Below are 26878 nucleotides of genomic sequence, written 5' to 3' on the forward strand. Positions count from 1 at the left end.
GGACAAAATAGGTTTAAATGGCAGGAGGCGCTGTCGGGACGGTTGAAACAGCGACTCGTGCCAGTTAAACCTGGTCATAGGAAAACACTCAATATGACTCAATCACTCAATATGACTCAAGGAATAAAAAAAAAAGAATTAATTGTAAACGGATTTGTCTGTCTTCTTCAAAATAGCCTATTAGAAAGATTACGCAAAATGCGCAAAGGCTTATCTCCTATTGTTTATTGGGTGACAGAACAAAAATGTTAATATGAACCTTAAAATGAAAATATATTACAAAATATGTTTGTAACAATATGTACATAAGTTACTTGTCAGGCATTGTTCATAAAAACAACCATTAGATGAATAGTTACCGTTCAAACTGTTATGTTTTATCCGTCCCACCCCTGTGTTTCAATGACCCCGCTCTGGAAGGACGATTGAAACAAAGCACAACTCCTGTTCAAAGTCAATTTTTACTTAAATCATTCTATATTTCTACCGAATAACACATGATACTAAGAGAACACATAGTTGTTGATCACACACACACACAAAAAAAAAAAATCTGTCTGTAACTTTATCTTAGAAAACGACGTTTATCTGAAAAGTGTTTCAACCGTCCCGGATCTCCCCTACTTTTAATAATCTATTTATTAAAAGTAATATTTAATAAATAGTTAAATAAATTTATTTATTTATTCAATAATCCGATAGATATATATTATATATACATATATATATAAAATCATATTATACCTTTTTTTTTTTTTTTACATAATATATTTTAAATTAAATTAATTGTTAAATAACTACATTATTTATTTAACCTTTTTTTTTTATTATTGAACCATAGTAGCAGCTGTTTGAGATTTTTTTCTTGGTGGAGTTGAATTTAGTTCTCCCATAGGTTTCCCCATTTTCTTGACAATTTATGATCTCTATGAACTCAATCCTCTCTCATTCCGTCTATAGGCTGTATTTTTCAGCAGCTATGCTTGTCGATTGTAACCTACATGCTTTTATGTCTAAAATATGAGGTCAAGTATGGCTGAGGTATGCAGGGGTTTAGACTTCAACCCTCCATCTGGGCCATGGTGTATTCTGATTTAGGAGTGAGGGGTCTGAGAGAGGTTGAAAATGCCTGATACCTCCTCTCTGGCCATCACACATGAGTGCTCACACCTCTCGCAAAAAGGTTACGAACTTTATCCAGAGAGTGTTAGACCTCGCAGGGGTCACACAAAACCCACCCTTCGTCGGTGGGACGCTTGATGAAAACTCCCCCTGACAGCCACATCAATAATCTAAACTTCCAACGCCCTGCCTTCACTCCAGATCTGCTCAAACTCTCCCCTGCACCAGAGTCAAGGAGAGGGAGAGAGGGAGGAGAAACTACCATAAAAAATAAACGACAAATCCCAAAGGGCAGACTGCAATAAATGTCAGTCTGCATCAGGGGGAGCAGGTTTGTGGAGCGAGCAACTAGCATCGGAGCACAGGAACGTCACGGCGAGGACAGACTTCTTTCTCTTCCTCTCCCTGCCCTCGTCTCTGACTAATCTCAAAAAGGACGGACAGGCCGGACGCCCGTTCTCACACGGTGTTGTGCGCAACCCGGTTCTGATTTGTATTGCGGGAAGTTCTATTGCTGACTGGGACCCTGAAACGGCTTCCCACTACCCACGTTCCCATATGTCAGATTAAAGTAATGTAACTTGCTGTTACAGCAAAGTCTCTTTAAAGGCCCACTGAAGTGCCTTGGAACGCGCAGCTTTGTATGATGCGTTGACGTAATTTCTACTAAAACCGGAAGCTAAGGTAGGACATATTGAATGGCTATTCCCACTTTTCAAATAGCCAATAGCGTTTAGTTTACCTCACAGACTGCAAGTCGTACTTGACAGCACCATGGAAGCGAATCCGAGCGCTGATGATACGTTGGATTCATTAGTAGAGGTGTGAATAAATTCTAGCCATTTCATTCTTAAAGCTGCAGTCCGTAGCTTTTTGTGGGTTAAAAATGATCCAAAATACATATTTGAGAAAATACATAACCAGCCAGTGTTCAAAACTATCTGCTTGTCTTAGCTCGATTCAAAACGGTAACCTTGTAATAATGTTTTTAATTCCAGTGGTACTGGTGGATTTCCGCGGGAAATTCGAGCATGTCTTTGCGTCATTACGTCACATCTGTACACATAAAGAAGGAGTCTCGGCTAGTAGGCTATATTGCGTGTGAGGATGTTGGAGGTGGAGATTTATTGCCTTTTCTCACTGCACTTGATATAATTCAACTTATCAATTTGATGGCGGATCCGGAAAGGTTCAAATGACAATCACCAGTGACAACTGGATATTCACCCGTTGTAAAATGCAAAAGACTTCATTCGGACTTCAGAGAGGCTACGGAAAAAAAGAGACTGCAACCGGACCCATGCGAAAACAAGGATGCATATCGGAAAGACATTACATGTAGTCACGCAATGCTGACGTTGTTAACATTAACAATTTGAGAACAAAGTATAATTTGCACAGTTTTGCGTGATATTATAAGCGATTTTTAGATTTAATAAGCGCAATTTACTGCAATGTCAGAACCAGAACAAAAGTGGATGTTACTTACTTGTTCAGATGACATTTTCCAGTGAAAATTATTATGTTGGTCATACTTCCAAAAACAATAATCTATGATTCTGAATGACAGTATCCACACTGGCGCGGTGACTGACAGCTGCACACAGTCTCCTTAAACATTGTGTTCATCTGCGCTGTGCCGTGTTGAAGTACAACTCACGTAAAGTTGATAATTCCGTGAATGACTGCAATTGCAGATTTCGAACAGAGATGGCGACAAAAGAGATGTCTTATCGATCAAAAGTTCAGTATGGCGTACCACAAGGCTCAGTACTAGGACCGTTGCTGTTCACTCTGTACATGCTACCCTAGGAGATATCATTAGGAAGCATGGCATTAGTTTTCACTGTTATGCTGATGATACTCAGCTCTTATTTCTTCACGCCCTGACAAAACTTACCAACTTACCAATAAAAAACTGGATGACTAGTAACTTCCTACTACTTAATTCTGAAAAAAACAGAGATTCTAATTATTGGACAAAAAACTTCATCACATACTAACCTAGAATACTGTCTAACACTTGATGGCTGCTCTGTCAAGTCTTCGTCGTCGGTTAGGAACCTGGGTGTGCTCTTTGATACCAAGCTTTCATTTTAAAGCCATGTGTCTAGTATCTGTAAAAGCGCATTTTTCCATCTTAAAAATATATCTAAATTATGTCATATGCTCTCAATGACAATCCCTCCTTCCCTTTAACTCTTTACAGATAAAACGTAGTCGGGATAATTCTGGTTCACGTTGCTACGCGTAAGCGATAAAAATTCTGTATTATACATTTTCCAAGGCTTGTACCCTGGAACCATGGTTTACGTTCTCGACCCACCAGGCTCATTTTGTGCAAATGAGCGGCCGGATCGCATTAAGGTTTTTTTTGTTAGAACGGTGTCGTGTTAGCGGCCCCTAAGTTAATAACTAATGATCGTTGCGACGGACGTTAATCCATCAAAACTAACTTTAGCTGGTTACTCAATAACTTTATTCTAGAGCTGCTGTAAACCCAAAACAAGCTCTGTTACTTTAATTTCCTATTATCACTGTTGAGCTGCTTTGAAACAATCTATATTGGTAAAAGCGCTATATAAATGAAGGTGACTTGACTTGTAACACATTGGTGTAATGATTCAGCAGCCACATACAGTACATAACCGATGTAGCTAAATGTAAATTAAAACAAGATCTCCTTCGGCTCACAGCATTGATCCGTATCTGTCACAATGGACTGTTTTGTTCTGAACACTGTTTCAATTATTCTAATTGCGGCTCAATTCCCATGTCATTATGGTAGTATGAGCCTTTGCGTTATGATGCAGAGAGAGATTGTGTGAGAAATGGAGATGGGGGCGTGCGTGCGTTAAAAACACATTTGTAGCTAATGGAAGACTAGCGGGCCCGTGCACTCCATCGCTGAGAACGATGCCTGTTGTCATGGCAGCGACATCTCACTTGTTTCCGTGGGAACAGCGATCCAAATCCTCTCTGACTGAATCCTGTCGATGCCTGACTTTGCCCCCTGGCAAGAAGAAGAAGAGAGAGAAAGACAGACAGAGTAAAGGAAGAAAGACAGGGGGAAAATGCAGAAGAAAGCCGGTTTTCCCCCTCCAGGTCTGTGAGTGACCTGGAAAAGGCCCGTGCTGTGTTTATGCCTCCTGCTATATTGATGCATTTCTGCTGCGCTCTTTTCTCATGTGCTGCGTACGAAGCATCTGTAATTATGCAGCCCTCTGAGCCAAATGCAGTCGGACGTCACAAATCTGAGCTCTCATGAGCTTGTATCCATATTAACCAGACAACAAGCTCTCCTGGACCGGACCAGCGAGTGCCATTTTGGTTCAGGTCCAGACGAAGCAGCATTACAGAAGGTTGCAGATTTATTAAAACATACATCTACAACCTTTTATGACTAATCAGTCCGTCACCCATTAAAATAATTAGTAGCTTCCTGTGGAAAGATATTGGCCACTGATCTGCATGAGGACGCATTCAGATTAAAGAAAACTGCTACGTTGCGCTAATTAATTAGACAAGCGGAGAAGATTGAAAATTATGTTAAGAAGATTCCCTTTTCAAGCCTTCCTGCCCTTTCACTGGAATCAGACTGCTGACTGTGGTGGAGGTAACAGGTCTGAAACCACAGCCCAACAGGCCCGTTGAGACAGGGTTTTGACAGAGAGTCTGAAATATGGATGAGCTGTGGGCATAAGTAATTTCCACACAACACAACAGTGCATTGTGTCCTGGTAAACTGAGCGTACCGGCCTAATGTCTTGGCTTAAAGACTATTTGGTTGGGATTTGTTTTCTAAATGACGCCTGACAACAAATCTGTTAATATAAGGATGCCGGTAACACTTTACAATAAAGTTAAATTTGTTAACATGTAACTTGTAATACATTACAGTATAGTTATCACGAATGAACAATACTTGGACTAATGGACTAATACTTTTTTGCATTTTAAGTTTTTTATATATATATATATATATATATATATATAATGTACTTTTACTAAATTTCTCCATGAATGTAAAATGAAAAGTAAATTACATATACACAGTAAAAAGTATATACACAGTAATCACACACATCTAATGGGATTAGATTTCTCGAAGGATGCTAAAAAACAGAAGAAAACACCAATGTGTTTGATTCAGGCAGGATTTAAAAAAAAAGTATGTCTGTGAAACATGACTATAATAACCAACCTTCTTAGGGAAAACTAGTCCTGTACGAATAGGGCTTTAGTGTAATATGCAGCTAATGGTTCCTTTAGAATGAAATATCACTAATCATCTGCTACAGTAATAACTGGGCCTTACTACTCAATCTGTTGCTTTAAATGAGACTGAGAGGAAGAGTGAGTGTGAGTGTGAAAGAAATAGGGAGAGATGGATGAGTATCTTGTCATCTTCCCTCAGGGAAAGAAACGCGCCAGACACCTCATACCCATAGCTCAAAGTAACCCCCTTTACACTTTCACTGTTGTGTGTGTGTGTGTGTGTGTGTGTGTGTGTGTGTGTGTGTGTGTGTGTGTGTGTGTGTGTGTGTGTGTGTGTGTGTGTGTGTGTGTGTGTGTGTGTGTGTGTGTGTGTGTGTGTGTGTGTGTGTGTGTGTGTGTGCAAATGTGTTTCTCTGTGTATTTGTGTGTGAGGGCATCGTGGGGTCTGCTGATTGGGTGAGTTGTCTGTACAGCAACAGACAGAGAGGTTCTTTCAGTATGGTGCAGATTGGTTGAGATGGTGTTGGTTAGAGACAGGCATGTTATTCTCCTAGCATGTTGCTGTCTTTCCTCAATCCTGTTTTTTTCTTGTTCTTTTTCTCTTTTCTCTTCTCTCTCTTTTATCCAATGCCTCTGTGTCATGCAATCGCCGTGTTTCTCTGTGCCATCATAGTGTTCCTCAGAAGCTCATTGTGTTCTTTTGGGTTTTGCTTGTGCATGTAGGCTTTGTATGTGTTTCTCTTTAAGTATGTATGTGTAATATGTACAGTATATGTGTGCGTTGCATTATTGAATATTGTGTCTGCCCATCTATATAAGATAGCATTTCCAACACATTCAAAAATCAATCACTGGTGAAAATTACATTGAATTTAATTTGTACCTAACAATATATTAAAATCAATCTGTATCAAACATTGTAGTAAAGTGAATCAGCAGTGAACATTATAATGGCATAAATCATTACTGATCATTAAATTCAAAATGAATATACACCACATATTGTACTGAAATGAATCTGTACTGAACATTTGTCACAGTTGGGTGAGATAAAGTTGAGTACAGGATCGAATCGCAAACAGTTAAAAGGTTTATTTACAATGAACTCAAGAACTTCAACATAACAACTAAAGCAATGAGAACTGACAATGAACAGAATGCAACACAGAGCTTAAATAAACTGAACAAACCAATCAACTAAATGAACATCAGGTGCAAATGATAATCAAACAATGAGTAACCTAGGAGACTAACTAGACGTGGGAAAAGGGAACAAAGGAAACACAAAAGAGCAAAAACCAACTCACAATAAGATGCAAACACAGATACCCTCTCCCCCTTTCAAAAAGCGGTGTCTATGCCCCTCAACTTAAACAGTCCAACAGAGGAGGGCGGGAGGGGGCTTAGGCAGGGGGCGCAGAGCAGGAAACCAAGAGACAAGTGGCTGAGGTAGAGCCAGGACGCTGAAGGACTGAGGTGGAGCGACCGAGGTGGAGCTGGAGGGAAGGAGAAGCCCAATGGAGCCAAAGAGGTGGAGGGATGAGGCACAGGTGAAGGACCGGAAGTCTGTGGTGCAGGCAGAGCGACGATTGACCAAGGTGGAGCCGGGGGGATGAGGAAGCCCGGTGGAGCCGAGAGGACGATGGTCTCAGGTGGAGCAAAGGGTGGGAGAAGCCATGGTGGAGCCAACTGCTCGACAGACCTTGGAGGAATGGCAGGCACGGAGACCCTAGTTGGAGCTAGGGCTGGACTGATGAATACTCAGACAGTGGAATCGACATGAGCTGAAGGGCTGAGGAGAGGCAGTGCATGCAGGGCTGGAGGACTGGGCAGTGCTGGTGGGGGTGAACCGACAGGCTAAACAGGGTCAGATGAAACAGACATACAATTCAGGAAAGGCAGAGGAAGTGGGAGTGTGAGGCAGGGCGGGAATTTAAATTAAAAAAATTCTGTACTGTGTGCAGGAAACAGAAACAGGCAGGATGCACTCACTCTCAAAGTCTATAAGCAGTGATTCATCAGCCACGTTTGAGGGGATGGGGCTCCACGACATCCCCTCAAACTTCACCAGTAAATCCACTAGGACGGGCGATGCTGCTGGCTCACACACCTGGTCAGACGATCCATCGGGCTTGGGGGTGATCTTATGCTCAGTCCGTACTGCTGGTGTTTTGATCATGGCAGTGGTGGGCACAGGCTTCAGCGTTGCTTGGCTGGTGGCTGGTGGCTGGTGCTGTGGCACTCTGCTTTCCTCCTCACTCTTGCAGATGGTGAAGGGGGAACCGTTGTTGAGGAGTACCCACTCCACATACTCCTTGAACATCCCTTGAGGTCAGGCCAGACAGACACGCCCTCGTCTCCATATTGAGACCTGCCCGTAAAAACATACTGGCTATCTTCATCAAAATTAACTAGGTGGTATTAGTCCAGGAAAGCCTGCGTGTGTCTCTCGAGGGACTGTTCCCCCTGAGAGAGGAGAATCTTAACTGCTTCTAGATCCGTCTTATTTTATATCAGTCAGTTTATTTACTCCCGGAATCGGACCTGCTTCGATTTATCATGTTGTTAGCATGTGTATAGCAGCATTTTATATTTTACTAACATGTTTGTAGAATTTTTAATACATTGTTAGAGTAAAAAAATAAAATTGCAATTGCAACATTACTAGCATGAATCAGCATGTTACTAGCATGTCTTACCAAAACACTACCATGTTGTTGGCATGAATTAGCATGAGTTAAAGTCCCTGTAAAGGCAATTTTAAAAAAAATTCTAAACACATTATAAATGTTGGAAATGTATTGCTAAAACATATTACAAAGACTGTGAACTGTGAAGTACTGAATTGTGGAGTTAGATCGTTAAACAGTTTTTCACCATTGCTATTTTCCGGATTTTCTGGGCGGGGCTAAAATAGGGCTCGATGACGCACTGGAGCCCTTGAGTTCCTGGACACGCCCCTACTTGATGACGCACTGGAGCCCCTGAGGCTGGCCGCTCCTAACAATATTATAGAGCACATTCACATCAGTTTGCCGCTCAATCGTGAGTTACTGTCAGTACTATTATTAGTAACACAGCCTACAGATTGCTAGCTACTAGCTATGCCTTCGTCACGGAAATGCGTACTACCTGGATGCGATCACCGGATCACGTACAAAACAGATCGGTGTCCTTGTTTAAATTTCCGAAAAACGATTACATCAAGAAGAAGTGGATTAATTTTGTGAAGAGCCAACCTTGATGGAGAGCTGAGGATCACCGCCAAAACCCGCCTCTGTAAGTAATCATTTTACACGGGATAGTTTTATAAACTTTCGTCGGAGATAACTGTCTGGGATTCACTGATAATCCGCTGTTACTGGTGAATGGGGCCGAACCGACTCCCGCCTCAGCCTTCATCCTCCCGTCGCGCGGACAACTGGTGCCATTCGGCAGTGCGTGCCCACCGTGCGAGCATCCATTCCGGCTGTAGAGTTGAGTGTGGCGAGTCGACGACGGCAGCTTTCCCGCGAGTGGGCGTGGTTTCAGCGCAGCCAGCGGACACGCCCCCAGCGTTTGAGAGCAGAGATTACTGCTCATTTTTTCAAGATTTTGATAGCTTATTTTATGTACTTGCTGGCTTTTTTTATCATTCAAATTTGGCGAGTGGCTAATAACACATTTTTCTGTGGTGTGACAAACTCAAAACACATACTTAATTTTGACTTTACAGGGACTTTAACATGTTTAGCATGCTGTTAACATTTTAACATATTTCTAACATGATTTAGCAAGTTGCTTGAATGGATTAGCATGTTGTTAGCATGTTTTAACAAGCCAAAAAACTTTAGCACATTGTTAGCATGATCTAGCCTGTTGCTAGCATGTTTTACTACATTGCTAACATAAATTAGCATGTTGCTAGCATTTTTTGGCTTTGCCAAGCCAACATAATGAATATACACCAATTATTATACTGAAATTAATCCGTACCTTACATTGCACTGAAATTAAGCAGTACCGAAACTTGTTTGAAATGTATCGGTAATTCGGTAGTGAACACTTTAACAAAATCAACCAGGGAGGATTGTACTAAACTTTCTCAAACATTGTAATGACATTAATTAGTAGTAAATGTGCTGAAATGAATCAGTATTGATTAGTATATAGTTGAAATTAATCAATACTGAACACTGACATACATGCACGGAATGGGAAATGCAGAAAAATATATTTTTGGATAATAGTAGCAACAATTTACTAGTATGTATTTGTAAATGTGGTTTCTGAAACCAACATCTTTCAGTGTCAGTTATGTCAACATTCATGTGGGTGAGATACAGAAGTAAGATTTTCTCTCACACACAAATTTTCAATTGTTTCCCACCATACACACCAGCTCTCAACTCACCACCCCCTCATTCAGCTGACCACAGAGGATAAATTAGATGACTCTGGGGGAACTACTGCAAACATGGTGGGATTGAACCTCTAAATAATGTTTATTCTGAGGTCCAATGCTGTGTTTCTAACTCTGCTGCACAGTGGGGAAAGCTGGCTCTACAGATTTTTAGTTGAAGATCTCCTGCTGTGACCAGAAGTGGGATAAGAGTCCCTCTCCGAAAGCTGTTGTTTCCAGGAGACCATAATGAATCAGCTTAAGGGAGTTTCCAACAGAATAACTTGGGATATTCACAAGAATTGTGTGGGTTATTTTGTTTAAACTGATTGTATGGTAAACCTTGTTCTGCAAAACTTTCAAGCGATTTGTATTTGCTGCTACCAGAGTTAGAACTTTTAGTGTAATATTGCTGTAGGACTCTTTAATTTAGCCTAAAAATACCGTGCTTTTTCATTTTCTGTAGTTGAATGCTTGTCCAACCCTCATTAGAAGTCTTTTGTTCATTTATGTGACTACAGTCATCCACTGTGGAAGCCATTGAGCTCCAGTCAACTGTGGAGGAACCCGGTCACCCCTCCTGAGGCCCTCCCTGGTCAGGATCTTATGGCAAGCGTAATGGCAGCTTGAGGTGTTTGATTGATGGGTAAGAGCGACAGAATGAGTGGAACTGGCTCTGTTCCTGATGGTGGGGTCAACCATCCACACACACACACACAACAAACTGAACACTTGCCTACAGTGAATTGCATTTCCATCAAAGTCACAGTGACCTTATGTTTTATGGTTAAGGGTTAATCTTATTTATTACCGTATATCCATTAAGTGGTTAATGCAGTGTATTTCCATAATTTCTTATGGGAAAGCTCTTATCTTTCATTGCACTCTGAGGCCCTGTATTTTGCCGGGTGGTAAGCTCTAAAGCATTAGCAATTAGCTCCCTCTCTTTACTGATGTCCAGTGGCCAGTTAATCTTCCACTGTTTATTCATGCAGTCTGTCCATCGCCTGATTATAGACTTTACCTTTTAACTGTGGCAGGATGAGCAGATTGAGACGGATTACAGACTGCAGAATTAATAGTCATTTATGAGCTCTGCCCTGTCTTGTTGAAGCCTTTTAGCGTAAGCTGTGGGGTGTTGAATGACACTGTGCGTCTACCCGCGCAAGATTATTTTGAAATGATTTTTATTGTGATATTTTCTAATTTAATTTTAATATCAGCTGCAATTCAGTTTACATTAGCAATGTTAGTATTGATTTTTACAATTTAGGTATTTCTTCATGGATACATTTTTAGTTTTTTTAATATTTTACTTTTAGTTTAGTTGTATTTGTTAATTATAGGGAATCAACAGTATATGAATCTCATTGTGTAATTACATCTACAGGTCTAATTACATGTACCGGTAATAACTTATTTCTGTGATGGCAAAGCTGAATTTTCAGCGCTCATTACTCCAGTCTTAAGTGTCATATGATCGATCAGAAACAGTTGTGCTACATAATATTTTTGTGAAAACTGTGATAGACTACCATTCATTATGTTTAGGGTTTTAGTAAGATTCAAAAGATCTTATTTTCTCAAAAGTACGTTTTTTAAAAAGAAATTAATACTTTTACTCCGCAGTAAAGCCATTTATAATGATTTTTCTTTGTTTGATATTTGTGTGCGCACAACTGTTCTTCTTAATTTATTTTATTTTATTTGAGCTTTTTATTGCCCATTACTTCATTTCAGTTTATATGTATATTAGTTAAAGCAACCCTATGTGCAGGATCTTGTGAATCTAGTGTTGTGAATTACGATGATAAAAAGCATAATCATTCTCTGAGTGGGTTATGTTGTGCAAGAGTATATGCATTCATGGCCACAAAAATATGTATGAAAACATGCCTTTCAAACATGAAAAGGCAGGAAGGGAAGGCAAAAGAGTGAAAGAGGGAGTCAGAGATCAGATATTGTCAGTCATGCGGGTTGTCAGATGTAGCCATTCATGCTAGATTAGACACATTACTCTCCACAGTGGATTTGCTTTGCCATGCCGATGTACACACAGACTTCTTTCCACATGTTTAAATCCACTGTCTGCATCGCTGTATTCATCGCTCAGTGCCATGGTGCACTGATCAGGTGGTACTCAAAAAATAGCAGGTTCAGCATGGTCATACCAGTTGTTTTTTTGTGTTAGTGCAAAAGCATTCATTAGAGGCAAATGTTCATTCTCTTTTAAATTTGTGTTATCATTTACTCATCCTCATGTCATCCCAAACATCTTTCTTCTTTAGAAGATATTTAGAATGTCCATATATGGTTATGCCCAAAGTTGGCATGTCAACATCATTGGCATGTCAATCATCTTGAAGCAAAACTTGAAGCGTGAAAAGTCACCAAAAAAGATAAAAAAAAATTTAAGCCTTTTTTTAAGATTTACGCATTTCAATTAATTGGAAAAAATCTAATAAACTGAATTTAATAATCCTTGCCTATTTTAATTGAATAATTGATTATTATTAATTATTATATTATTCAATTAAAATATGTAAGGATTATTCAATTCAGTTTATTAGAATGTTTTTTTTTTTAGTGTGGGTTTAATAAATCTAAGTGAACTATAACTTTGAAAGGTTTTGATCCACTTCAAATGTTGACTAGTGAATAGCAGTGTATATCTGAATACCAGTGTTGAGTGTAATGTATTACTGTAATTTAATTACTTTTCACTAGAAAAAGTAAAGTAAGGGATTACTCTTAATTTTACTGTAATTTAATTAGTTACTTGTAATTGCATTAAATAATGTATAGAGTATAAAACAACTCCATATAAAACAATATTGGATTTAACATAAAAATGTAATGTCTAAAGTTTAAATATATGTTTTTAATGTAACCTTATCTATTTAAATACTTTGGTTAGTTCAAGAATAATTTATACGATTATTACACTATCCGTGTATTGTTCAACTGGTCGAGGTTAATATGGGATTTAGAAAGTAATTAGTAAGTAATGCAATACTTTTTAAAGAGAGTAATTAGTACAGTAAGCTAATTACACCGTTGAAAATATAATAGTAGCTAGTAATTAATAATTTTTTAGAGTAACTTCCCCAACACTGCAGAATACTAATTTGATTTGAATTTTCATTTGAATTTTCCCAATAATGTAACAGCGTGTATAATTGGGTCATTGTGGTTGTGTTTGAGTGTATGTGTATCTGTTAGGATCTCACCATGTTTGCTCCTCAGGAAAGGCAGCTCTGGTTCCTCAACACTAATAGCAATAGCTAGCAGCCTCCAAGCTGGGCTGCACTTCTGCCTCGAATAAAACCTGTCATTTCCCTCATCCTACAACACCGTCAAAACCAATGAGGCATTCCACAGCCATTATTTTTATCTCCCTGTGTCCTCCTATCTCTCTATTTATGGATGGTCAAGCTACTTTAGTCGGCTCAGGTGGTGTCATAATGTGTGTGTGTGTGTGAGCGATAGAGAGAAATTCAAAAGATTTTGAGGAAGAGGAATATTGGTTGGATAAAACTGGAATCAGAACAAATTGGGTTTCATGAGAGGTTATTGATGCAGATATAGACTCTTAAAATCAATGTTTACAAAGATGAGAAATAGTATGATTGGCCCTTCTAAAGAATTCACTAGTTCACACTTAAAAAATAATCGTAAAAGATTATGCGTATTTGGTGTGCTGTCCGAGGGGGATGTGGCCCGAAACCAGAGTGGATAGGAACCAGCCGAAAGTGAGGAGTAGGGGGGGGGGGTGAAGGGATGCACAAACAAACTGTGGTAGGTGAGTCGGCTATATATATAAAAATAAATATATACTTACATGCCTCCTCTCGTGCTGATTGGATAGATAATTTGAACGTGTCCCTCCTGAACTTTGTTAAAACAACTTGTTGGGGCAATTATTTATTAGAGTATTAGAGGAGACTGGGGCTAGTTGTCACATGTGGAAATTGTTCAAAGGCTGAACTGTGTTTTCTTGATAGTGGTGTTTGTGGCGAGCAGAACGAGGCCGAGGGCCGTGAGAGATACGAGACCAGTGCGTCGCGCAGGTGTCGCTCATAATCACGCCACCGACTCTCACGGCCCTCGGCTTCGACCTCGACCTGCTACCCACAGTGTTTTTTCTCTAATGGTTATCACATTTTAAATGCATATATGGGGGCACGTTGTCACAAAAGATCCGGGGGGTTAAATGAGCCTTTCTTTAGACTTTTAAGTGTATATACCAACGTTCAAAAGTAAGTCAGAGAGACTTTTTTTTAAAAAGAAATTAATATTTTTACTTAGCAAGGACACATTAAATTGATCAAAAGTTACAGTAAAGTGATTTATAGTGGTTCAAAAGATTTGTATAATGTTACAAAGAATCTTCAAAAAATGATTCACGGTTTCCACAACAACACCACAGGGCAGAGTGGCACCTTTTTTCTCTCCCAGGGCACAGTGGCATTGACTCTAGAGATGCTAAATAACAACTGCCTCATGAATTTACAATGATTTTATGTCCTTGTCCGCATCCCTGTCTGCATACTCAACAGCAGTGGATCACAGTTGTGCAAAACTGACTAACTTTTACCTCCAGGAAGGTTTAATGCTAACTCTGTCTACTCTGTCCAATTTACTGGGTTTCTATGAATTATAACAAGAGACTGTCCTCTAATATGCGATTTGGGGAAAAGATAGAACAGTATCAGGCTTTGCTGTTATTGATTTTCTTGAGTTTTCTCTTGGCAGGTAAATACAGCAAAATCCTATTGTTTAGGTCGCAAATCTTTCTGCAACAAGAGCGTTAGGTAATCTCTTGGATGTTTGTGTCATTGCTAATTGCACAAATCTCAACAAAGTTGAGATTAACCTGATTTTTTATGTTGATGTTGTTGAGAAGTTGGTCTCGGGTAAAGATTTGACCTAAGGCAACTGGGCTGGATATCAGAGCAGAATTTCCCTGAATTAGTCGTTAATCTGATATTCTGGCTGCTGCTGCTCAGCCATCACAACCATGAATCGTTCATCTGCGTCTGTAGGAATCTTTGCCCACATCCTCCACAGAGGAAAGTGTGTTTATGTGCATATGAGGGATTTTGCTGCAAGTTTGACAGAAGGCCCTTGTAAAAAAGTACAGTGACTGGATCAGGCGGTCATACCATGGTTCTTTTACATATAACATGGTATCATAACCAGTTACTTACGCAGTACTCCAAGGCACTTCATATATCATGATACACAATACAAGATAAAATGCGATCCCTATGGTAATGTTATCTATTATAGTACTAAATGATATACCATACTCATGTAACATGTTATTTATATGAAATTCTTACTTCCAAGATTGTATTAGAATGGCACTTTGATATATGTTATATGAAACATGTCCAGAAATATGTTATTACCATGACACATGTCCAAAATCATGGTATCAGCATGGTACATGTACAAAAATGTGGTATGACCATGATACATGTCCAAAAACATGATGCTTTTATATATATATATATAGCGAATCTACTGAATTAGTACTAAACTCGTACAACGATACAATGATTATGGTATTCAAAGTATGTCAAAGAAATACATGCTTCAGTTCTACCATTCCTTCTTAGGCTGGTTTGGCTGTTGGCCAAAAAACATGGTATTACCATGGCACTTTGATATATTATGTTCCTGAATGATTATCATATGCAGATTTACATGATATTTAAAGGTACTTTGAAGAAAATCATGGTTCTGTCATGCCCAAACAACATGGCATTACTATGGATTGATATATAGCAGGCTTTTGATAAGAATCTCAAATCAAAGATTCAGAGTTTGGATTGGGATGCGAACTATTCCAAGAAATGTTTTGAATTTCGATATTTTGATTTCAAAAGCGCTAAAAAAGAAGGCTAAACATAGCTGAATAGGTACTTTGCATATTCCTCCAGCAGTGACTGGTCATTGATAGATCATCTGTAGATGCAGTCTAGCTTCCATGCCATGATATGCAAACTTTGATCTTTTACAACAGCAGAAGTTGAGGAGCGTAAACACTGACGTGTGTACAAATAAATCTAAAGTGGCATCTGTCACGTCAAGCCTCAACATCACTTGACAAGAAGCCTTTTCGGGGACACGACGATTTGATGGAGCTCGTTTTTGCCAGTTGAGAGACCAAATGTAGATACAAGGATAGGGAAATTGAATTTGTTGCCTAGTTTCTCTGTCTGTCTCCAAGAACTCCTGTCTTTGGCAGGAGTTCTTGGAGACAGACAGAGAAACTCAGATGCGATTTATGAATTGTTCAGATACCCAAAAATCACTCTGAGGTAGGGAGATATTTATTGTTGCCGTAGACTTATATAACACCTATCACTTATGTTGGCAGCATGGGAAAATAAAGGGAATGTGAATTTTTAGCTCATAGACCTGTCACACACAAAAGCTCACGTATGCAAATGTCATACTCTGCCGTCACCCTGTGCGGCGTCACATCCCTTCCTTTTGTACCAGGATACACACACAAACAAACACGCATTGAGTCGGGATGTTCCAGGATGTTCTCTGGCCTTACCCTTCCTTTATCCCTCCACCTTCTCTCCATCCATCCCTCCTTTTTTGCTGTTCTTATCAGAGAGCTCTTTGTCCCTGTCAGATAGAGAGGAGACAGGCCATCTCTCAGTCTCTCTCTCTCTCTCTCTCTCTGTTTCTCCTGCCTTCTTCCTCTCCGTTTGACTAGACGTGCCAAGGTAAGGGCACCGCCAGCCACTTTCTGAGTGCTGTGTGCCATTTCAGGACACACTTGTAATTTTTTGTCAAACTCTAAGCCAGAAAGGGGCCGTTCTCTGCAGGGTGCAAATGTACTGTAAGGTTGTAGTGGACAAGCGTTCTCTCTCTCTCTCTCTCTCTCTCTCTCTCTCTCTCTCTCTCTCTCTCTCTCTCTCTCTCTCTCTCTCTCTCTCTCTCTCTCTCTCTCTCTCTCTCTCTCTCTCTCTCTCTCTCTCTCTCTCTCTCTCTCTCTCTCTCTCTCTCTTCTATCTTGATCTGGAAACATGCTTGCTCTCTGATTGAACCGGATCTTTGATTAATCCTGTTCCAAAGATGAGATCACTTCAACTGTGGTCAGTTCACAGATTTAGGAACCATATGCACTGATGAATGAAGATGGCGGGTCACTACCCCACCAGACGGCCTCATTCCTTCCATATCGCTCACCTCTGCAAGACTTCACTAAAGTCAAGATCAATTACAATTGACAGATCTCTTCCATATAATCATTAACTGCCTGTTAGTTCCCGTAATGCCTATGTTGAGGTATTGATGATTGTTTAACATAGATGTATAGAAATGTATACCATAAAACCTGTCATGAATGTCTGGGTCATATTTATTTCAAAAATTATATAAAAGAATATATATATATATATTCCATAAAGAAAGTGTAGCCTATTTTTAGGGCCATAGATGGTTTGCATTTTGACATTGTTCATGACATTTAAGCACATCTTGTTTTCCATTACACTATTTTTTTCAGAGGCGTATAGAGTGCAAATATAGATGGATTCTTATTTACACAGTGAAAATAGCAGAATTGTCACTATGTGGAAATAGGTGTTAGTTGCTATTTATATTTAGTGCAAATAATGTCAGATAGTATTGCCGCCTACATTGTAAAATGCAATGATAACAACATGTTCAGTGTATATGATTATATCTATTAAAATCATAAAAGGTGGATTTGAACTGTAGTCAGTTGCAACAAATGGTAAATCCACTATCCTTCTGTTCACACTTCTGCTACTGAATGGGTTTCTTTTTAAATTTTGGCTGGCTCAACCAGACTGTGGTTGGTGGAGTTAGTGTAAATAGCCTTTGCCAACAAGTGCTATTTGCAATTAGACACTTTTTTTTTTGCATTAAGATGGTAATAATGATGTGGGGGTTTTTTTGTGCATGTTTTTAATATTTTTTATTAATTACATAATTTGCATTAAAGTAATTCTGTCATGACAACTCTCATGTTGCAATGTTAATGTATTTGGTCTTGGCAGAATAGATCTGCTATACAATGTTGCTGCTGCAGAGCAAGTACCGAGACTTGCTACTGCCAATACATTCACAGACATCGCTGTGAGCATGTAAGACGCTGCTGCTGCCGCACATGTAACATACATGAAATAACCCCCCGTAGCAGATCTATACAAGTGGAGCTGGGGAAGGTGGAGGGCTTCTGAAATCGTGTTGCATACTGCTAACAGCAACACTCCCAGTTTTGAATGTAGAGCTGCAGCTTATTGGCTTATCGCTGATGCAACAGCAACCAATCAGCTGTGCTAGATGATGATGTGATCACAACCAAATGAGTTAAGGACTTATCAGCCTGCAGCGTCTAGAGTTTCATGCCAGAACTTGGTATAAATACTGTAAAAATGCACATTTTTGCATGACAATAATGATTATTTTGTATTATAGTTTTGATAAAAAAAGTTTGGTAACGCTTCCTTTTACAGTCCTGTTACCCATGTACTTACTATGTACTTATTATAGTAACTATAATTACTGGGTAATAACTAGGTACTAACCCTGAACCTACCCCTAAACCTACCCCTAACCCATGTACTTACCTTATATTAGCCAGTACTTTCTAGGTAAGTACACTGTAAGTACACGTAAGTACTGTACTGTAAAAGGAAGCGTTACCAAAAGTTTTTTGCATTACGGTAATCCTAATGATATTTTTTGCATTACAATAATAAAATCTTCTTTTATTATCTATTATCTGTTATTATTTCTGTAATAATACGTTAAAAAAAATGGCATGCATGACTAATGATGATGTTTTTTGGATTATGGTAATGGAAATGAGATGTGCCATTATGCTTAATTGTCATGAAAATAATGTCCCAATGCAAAAATCTTAATGATCATACAAATATTCAAAATATAATTTCCTTTTTTGTTTGTTTGTTAGTTTGTTTTGGAGGTGAAATGATGGCTTTTTTTTTGTTGTGAGATTTACCTGAATACATAAATTAAGTTAGGTATTACGTGAATATATGATAGCTTTCGAGATCACAACATACCAAATTTCCCATCATGTCATGATGCCAGCTTATTCACAATCATTTTTATTGGTATTGTCTGTCCTGTGCTTGTAGTCCTACTTGGTTGCCGCTGAACTGCCTAGCAGACCTCATCTAGTCAATATAATCACAGTGCTACCGTGTGTGTGTGTGTGTGTGTGTGTGTGTGTGTGTATGTGTGTGTGCTGAGACTAGAATTAACCCAGGACATTCAATCAGACTCCAATCTCGCTCAGCTCTTGTCTGTGAGGCAGAAACTTGCCATTGACCTGTAAAGCACTGGTCAGTGTGTGTGAGTGTTTCTGGGTGACAGAAGGATTAGAAGGGGCTTTTTGCTTCGTCCATTCCCAGAGGACAGTGTGAAGTAGATAGAGATGCCACATGACCAGTGATGTCTGTCCCCAAAACTGGCAAAGAGGCAATCGACCAGACAAAATATGATTGCCTAAAAAAAAGCCAGTTCAGAGGTGATGTTGCTAAAATATCAATATTTCAGCATTTTCTTTACAATGTTTCAGTCAATATTTGATCATTTTTGTCAATTCTTTATCATTTCATTAATATTTATTAACCTGTAAGGTTCAAAAACCTGTAAGGAATCCCACAAATTTTCACTGAATGGACAAAGAAAGTGAAAAATATCTTGTTTTGGGTTTCACAGAAGAAAGTAAGTCATACAGATGTGGCACAACATGAGGGTAAGTAAATGATGACATAATCTTAATTTTTGCGTGAACTATTGTTTTCTGAGCCATCTGAAATTTACTTTGGTCTAATGTAATAGATCATCACTTTGTGTTTCTCTATTCTGCTGAGTTTGTGACCTGTAGCTTTGATGGCTCAGTTGGGTGGTGCTGGGCTTTGGCAGGGCATGGGTATAAAATAATCAAGACATTGTGGAAGTACATATGGGATTTTTAAGAGAAATTGATTTGGTCAGCCATGCCTGCAAGAAAGGTGGCTGAATAAACTGCCAGGATGTGCTGTAAAATTGAATTTGCATGACCTGCTGAGAATGTGAGGAGTTTTCATGATAAATGCAGAGTGTTACGCAAAGTATCCAGGGCTCTTGAATAAGACTCACTTAACCTAGAGCACACCGAACACTAACCCAGCTATCATAGATCTATTACTGAACTAGAGAGACTACAGCACAGTCATTATAGTCTCTCTGATACTTCAGTTTTCCACATTTCTGTGCGTGTTTCTGTGGGAATTCAGATGTATGTTTGTATGTATGTATGTACACACTTGATGGATCGTAACAGCATTGAAATAACATTACTATATATTGCCTTCGGACTCTTTTACCACTTTACCCAAACATCATATAGCAATCACTTCCGGGAAAGCCAAGGCTTGTCTCTGGCCTTATGTCACATGTCTGTTTAAATAATAAATGAATGAAATGTGCTATATCTGTCACTTCAGATGTCTGAAGGTGTTTCATATGGAGTCTTTTGTGACATTTTATTAAAGATATTGCTATGGCACGGTGTATTCATAAAACATGTCCACTAATTTCATTCCATCCACTGCTGTTATGTAAGCCTTGCATGAAATTAAAGTTTTGCAATTTGTGAAGAAAATGTGTCTGCACCAGAAAGTTTTTTATTCAGTGATGCCACAGAAGAACCATTGTGGTTTCCCAAAAGTACCTTTCATTTAACAGTTCTTAAAAGAACCATTTTAAACTTTTTTTCACAATAAATAACTTTTTGTGCAGTGGAAAGGTTCTTCATGGATCATGCCAATAAAGTACCTTGATATTTAAGAAATGTGGTGCTTTTAATGGTGCTGCCACAATTCCACCAATAGAGTGCACTGTAAAAAAAAATCTGTAAAAATTACAGTATTACTGGCAGCTGCTTGCCAGTAACTTACTAGTTTTAAATTGATGTTATTTACTGGCAACAGTTTGTTCAAAGTTAAATGAACATTAAACATTAACAAGTCTTTATCTTTACAGAATAAAACTAAAATAACAGCCTCATGCAAAGCATTAATGGGAACCAAAATCTGAAGGAAAAAAAACGTTGATGAAGATTTCTGGTTCCCAGAATGCTTTGCATTAGATTGCTATTTTATAGTTTTATTCTGTAAAGACAAAGACTTCTTAATGTTTAATGTTCATTTAACTTTGAACAAACTGTTGCCAGTAAATATACATCAATTTAAATCTACAGTAAGTTACTGGCAAACAGCTGCATAACTACAGCAATTTTTTTTACAGTATGGGAAAGGGTGTTACTGCAGTCTTAAAAATGAAGATTCTTTATTGGCATCTATGATTCCATTTAAAAACCGTACACATCCATGTACACTTTTCGTTGTACAAAAGGTTTTTTTTTAATACTGGAAAGGGTTCTTTGGATTATTAAGATTTTCTTCTCACTAAGAAAAAAGTTGTTCTTTTAAGAACTGTTCACTGAAAGGATCTTTGGGAAACCAAAAATGTTGCTAGAGTGCTCTTAGTGATTGCTAGGTGGTTTCTACTGGACCACACTTATGTGAGTATGATTTTCTGGTGCCTATATTGGATTTGACTGCCTCCTCCTTTAATGTGGGTTATATGTTGTAAAACAGTTGTCTCTGACTATAAATTCTGATTGATTGGATGAACTGTTTGAAAAAAAAAACTTTAATAATAATAGTGATATTGCCTTAGCAAACACCAGTCAAGTGGTGAGAGTATATAAAATACTGTGGTTACCATGGTTTAAGTGGTCTTGTGAGCTTTCTCTCTTTGTTTATGAAAGTATGGGGAAGTTTAATTGATGTATTCCGGTCATCAGGGCTCCACACTGTACTGTTTTATGAGAACACATTGTTTTCCTTCATAGAGAGATCTGGCAGGCTGACAGCTCATCTAACTCTAATGAATGAGGTCAGCAAAGCATGTTGACTTATTACTGATTTAGAGCCTTAATTTGCAAAAGGGAAAAAGAACTGAACCGTTTATCGGCTTGAATTTGAGGCCGTACCACAGTCCTCACTCAAAGCTACTTTGAAACTGTAGCTACATAAGCTACAAGCTATGCTCGAAATTTAAAGGCATAGTTCATCCAAAAAATGTAATTATGTTATTTGTTCAAGTGTTGTTCCAAACCTGTATCAGTTTATTTATTGTGTGGAACACAGAATAGAATATGTTTTTGTTCATACAATAAAAGTCATTGGGGTTCAAAACAACAATGGATCCCACTGACTTTGTATTTTAAACAGTGAAAAAAACATTTATTTGAACAAAATTCCATAATCTTCAGTAACCTATCTATCTGAATGTATACAATACCCCCCAATATTATAAGAAAACATGGAATTAATTTACACTGTTATGCTGATGACATTTATTTACTCAATTATATATTTCATCACGGCCAGATGAAAACACTAACTCATCAAAATTGACAGAGTGTCTTAAAGATATAAAATGCTGGATGACGCATAATTTCCTGCTACTAAATCCAGATAAAACGGAGGTATTACTTGTTGGTCCAAAAAACTACCCACAAAACCACTTACAATACAACTTTAATATAGAAGGATGTCCTGTTACTTTATCCTCTACGGTAAAAGACCTGGGAGTTATACTAGACCGCAACTTGTCTTTCGAAAATCATATTTCATATGTTACAAGAACAGCCTTTTTCCACCTTAGAAACATTGCTAAATTACGTAACATGCTATCTGTTTCCGATGCAGAAAAGTTAGTTCATGCATTCATGACCTCGAGACTAGATTACTGTAATGCTTTATTAGCTGGTTGTCCTGCATCCTCATTAAACAAGCTACAGTTAGTGCAAAATGCAGCCGCTAGAGTTCTTACTAGGTCAAGAAAATATGATCATATAACACCAATTTTATCATCTCTACACTGGTTACCTATCAAGTTCCGTATCAATTACAAAGTACTATTACTGACCAATAAAGCCCTAAATGGTTTAGCTCCTGTGTATTTAATGGACCTTCTATCGCCCTACAATCCATCGCGTTCTTTAAGATCACTAAATTCGAGGCTTCTGGTCATTCCTAGGATATCTAAGTCCACTAAAGGAGGGAGGGCGTTCTCACATTTAGCTCCAAGACTCTGGAATAGCCTTCCTGATATTGTTCGAGGCTCTGACTCGCTGTCCCAGTTTAAAACTAGATTAAAGACGCATCTCTTTAGCCAAGCATTTACATAATGCTTACCTTTTATACCACTGCTGAATCAGATCAAATGCATTTAATACTATAAAACTTGAAGAGACTGTAGGTTATTTGTATAGGTTGCATAGTATTTACAGTCATTACGTTCCTGTGTATATTGCGTGAATGACGGGTGGTTGGGAAGATATTGTGTTTTGCGGTAGGTGGTATGCCATACGGAACCGTTGTCCACTGAAACTGCATATGAACGCACCAGTGGGGCTCGACAGCCTTAGTCAACGGGTTGGCACGATTGGTTGGGTTGCGGAGAGATTGTGAGATTGTGGTTAGGTCTCAGCAGCGGGAGGGACGTAGAGGTCAGTAAGCTGGGCTGAGTTGAGTGGGGGACGGAGGGGGGTGATTTTGGGACGCAAGAGTCACTGTCTTCATGTTTTATCATTTACGCCTGTGTTATGGAAATCGTCATTATGAACAGCAGCTACGCTAATTATTTTCCCTTTTTGCTTTTCTGCTGTTATCTCGGGACGCTAGTCCCGAGAAAATGGCGTTCGTCAGCTCCAGTTTGTATCCAGCCTCTCACGGAGACTTCAGATGCTCCAATCACAAAGCCTGTGAATTGATGACTCAACACGGGCGATATGGACTCTCTATGGTGGACGGCACTGATCCTCAACAACTCGTCTTAATACCGGCGTGATTACTTGGACTTCCAAAAGATGGAAATGGATAAATACTCGAAATGTTCCGATCCAATCTGACTTGTAATGCTGCCCGAATCATGCACTGTTCCTTCGTTGGCCAGAGGAGAACTGGCCCCCCGACTGAGTCTGGTTTCTCCCAAGGTTTTTTTCTCCATTCTGTCACCTGATGGAGTTTTGGTTCCTTGCCACTGTTGCCTTGGCTTTTGGCTTGCTTAGCTGGGGACATTTAATATTCAATAATATTATTGATCTGCCTTACTTAAGGTGGACGTTGACGCAATTTTCTTTTAGAAACAAACTTTGTTATATTGTTTTCATGTTATCACTGTGAAGCGCTTTGATACAATCTGTATTGTAAAAAGCGCTATATAAATAAAGGTGACTTGACTTGAATATTCTTGCCAATGAAAAGGATGCCACATTTTATTCAAAATCAGGTTGGTTTTGAGTAAATATCAGTTTTTGAGCAATAAAACGCAAAAGTAGCTTGTTAGGAGCTGGTTTAGCTACACTTTTCTGAAAACAGCTGAGATACTGTCATGCTACTGAAAAATAGTAACTTCCTTATTGACTAGTGCTGGCTTGAAATGGGTACTGCATTCCAAATTCAAAAAATATTGGTGAGAGTTGTTTTTCAGAGAAACAAGAATGTGAACTTAGCATGTTTTCTAAATATCTGAAAACTTATTATGGTATTTTTATGCTTTAGTACAGTCAAATTTTTTTTTAACAAAATAGAAATAGTTGGTTACTGTCCACCACTGCCTAAAACCAAGTCTTAAAGGAGAACTCCGGCGCAAAATGAACCTTTGGTCTAATTACACATTGTTACCTAGTCAACCGTTATCTGAGATTTGTTTTCATGATTATCGAATGTAAATAGTTTTATCTCTAAAAACAGTTTAGCCTATAAAGCTAGTATAACGCTAGTATATTTGACACCCCTCGCTCTGATGGTCTTAAACTCAAGATGATAACTCCTCACAAACATAACTGTACCAGAACACATAAAGACACACAATATGTCCTTTTGTGAAGGTTGGCGATAAACTGTAAATTCAAATGAAATGAAGAGTAATGGCTTTAATTTGGGTTTGGTCTTCAAGGTGTTCCACTGTCCTTCAGACAGCTGAGGCTCATTATCTCGGACCAGGTCTGGTTCAAGACCATCTGTCTAGTTTTAATGTATCTCAAGATTAACTACATATAGTCAGTCCTACACCTAATTGGTATTGCAAATATTGAAGAGTGTCTAATAAATGGTTATATTTTATCAAGGCACATTGCAACGGGGGGCTCTTTTGACATCATGTCAGCGAGTTTTGCACAGGTAATCCACTTACTTTACTTTAGATAGGATAACATTCTAGTTATTTGTGCTTTTTTTCTCAAATTAAAATGAGGATATATTCTTCTGAGATTCTTTTGACTGAGTTTATTTTTGTTTAGAGGAGATGCTCGGCTCTCTGTGAGCTCGACTGGAATTCTGATGTCTACAACCAAAGTCAGAAAACAACTCCACAAAACCCTGGCTTTCCTTTCCGAGCCCTCTGCAGTACACAAAAGATGTTTTTGTTTTTCCAGCAAATTCCAAAGAATGTCAATCTCATAACCCAAAACAAACAGTTGTTGGATCTAGTGCATTGCACAAGCACTAGAGCCTCCCAAACCTGTATAATAAGCACCTTCCACAACCGGAAGAAAGCCAGTGAGGTAGCTGCTGTTTGTGTTTGTGTGTGTTTGTGTGCCCGGATTTGCATAAAGAGATTACAAACGCCAGGAGACGGAGAGATATGGCTTAGATAAGATCAGGATCAAGTCTGTTAGGTGAAATGAGATGTTATTAATGAAGTCAGGGATTTTAGAATCAACATGTGTAAAATGAAAACAACAGAAATAGACCCTGTGGATTTCTCATGAAATTCAAGGGTCACGGTAATTACTAAATGCTAAAATGTTCCCATGAACTAGCCCTAACTCTGCAAAATACTGTTTGTTTACTATAAAAGAAGCTGTCTATTGTTCTGTGGCCATAATGCTTTTTTTTATTGTGTGTGCGCAAAGTTTTCATGGTCATATCCCACACATGTAAATCTCAAAGATGTAGAAGGCTTCGTCTTTAAAGCATTGCATGCTAACGATTGTGTTTGAACATCTTATAAACACTAAAAGCATGAATAAGAGCAGATTTACATGCCTGATTAGCTGCAAGCTTGTTTCTATATGGTTGCTAAGGTGTTCTTAGTGGTTTTAGTGCATTGCTTTTTGGTTGTTAGAATCATAGCTGTCAACATTGAACATTGAATATAAGGGAGATTTCCCGGAATCCATCCCCAAAATAAGGGAATTTTTTTACACGATTCTTACCCACCACAAACTTTAAAAATAAAGCACTAATCATTAAAAGTCTAAAGAGTTTATAACTACAAATGAGTGAGAGAGAAAGAGACAGTGTGTGTGTGTATTAGAGAAAGTGTGTCATTTTTTAAACATTTTTTATCAGAGAATGTTTAAATACTAATATCAGCTTACGAGGGAAACGGTACGTGGTGCTTCGGGGGCTGCTGGAGATGATTAGGGAGAGGTCTGTGCTCCTTTACCGATCAAAGCGCGCGCTGACACGGAGTATAATTGTTTATACTTGACGCGTCCGCACGAGCGCGGCAAAGATTACGCGTTGGGTGCGCAAGACCGGCAAGACCCCATTTCGCTTGGCTGTGTGCACAGCTTTTTTTGTAACAGCGCGCGCGGCGCCGCATCCGAGGATGAACGACTTCAAGCCGAATCTGCCCGAGCATGTACGTCTCACACAATCAGAGCGTAAAAATACGGGATATTTTACGGGAAAATAATAAAACGGGAAGACAGCGGGAAAAGAGCTAAAATACGCGAGAAACCCGGAAAAAACGGGAGGGTTGACAGCCATGGTTAGAATGTTGCTAATCAGCCAGATACTATGGTAGGCAATTTTAGCATGTTTCTATGCAGGTACACTTGGGTGGTTGCCAGGATGTTGTTATGTGAATGCTGTGGTATTGTAAGCTGCTTTTGGCATGTTGCTATAAAGTTATTGTGTTGTGGGTGGTTGCTATGGTTCTAGAGTTCTAGGGTGGTTTTAAGGCCCTTGCACACTGAGTCCGAAATTCTCGTATGTTAAAAAATAAATACGACCTCACGTTACGTCAATTGCACACTGTCTCCGAAACTTTCGTCTGTCATAA

This window comes from Rhinichthys klamathensis, unplaced genomic scaffold (assembly GCF_029890125.1).
Source record: "Rhinichthys klamathensis goyatoka isolate OS25496 unplaced genomic scaffold, OSU_Roscu_1.1 h1tg000343l_1, whole genome shotgun sequence".
Lineage (NCBI taxonomy): Eukaryota > Metazoa > Chordata > Actinopteri > Cypriniformes > Leuciscidae > Rhinichthys > Rhinichthys klamathensis.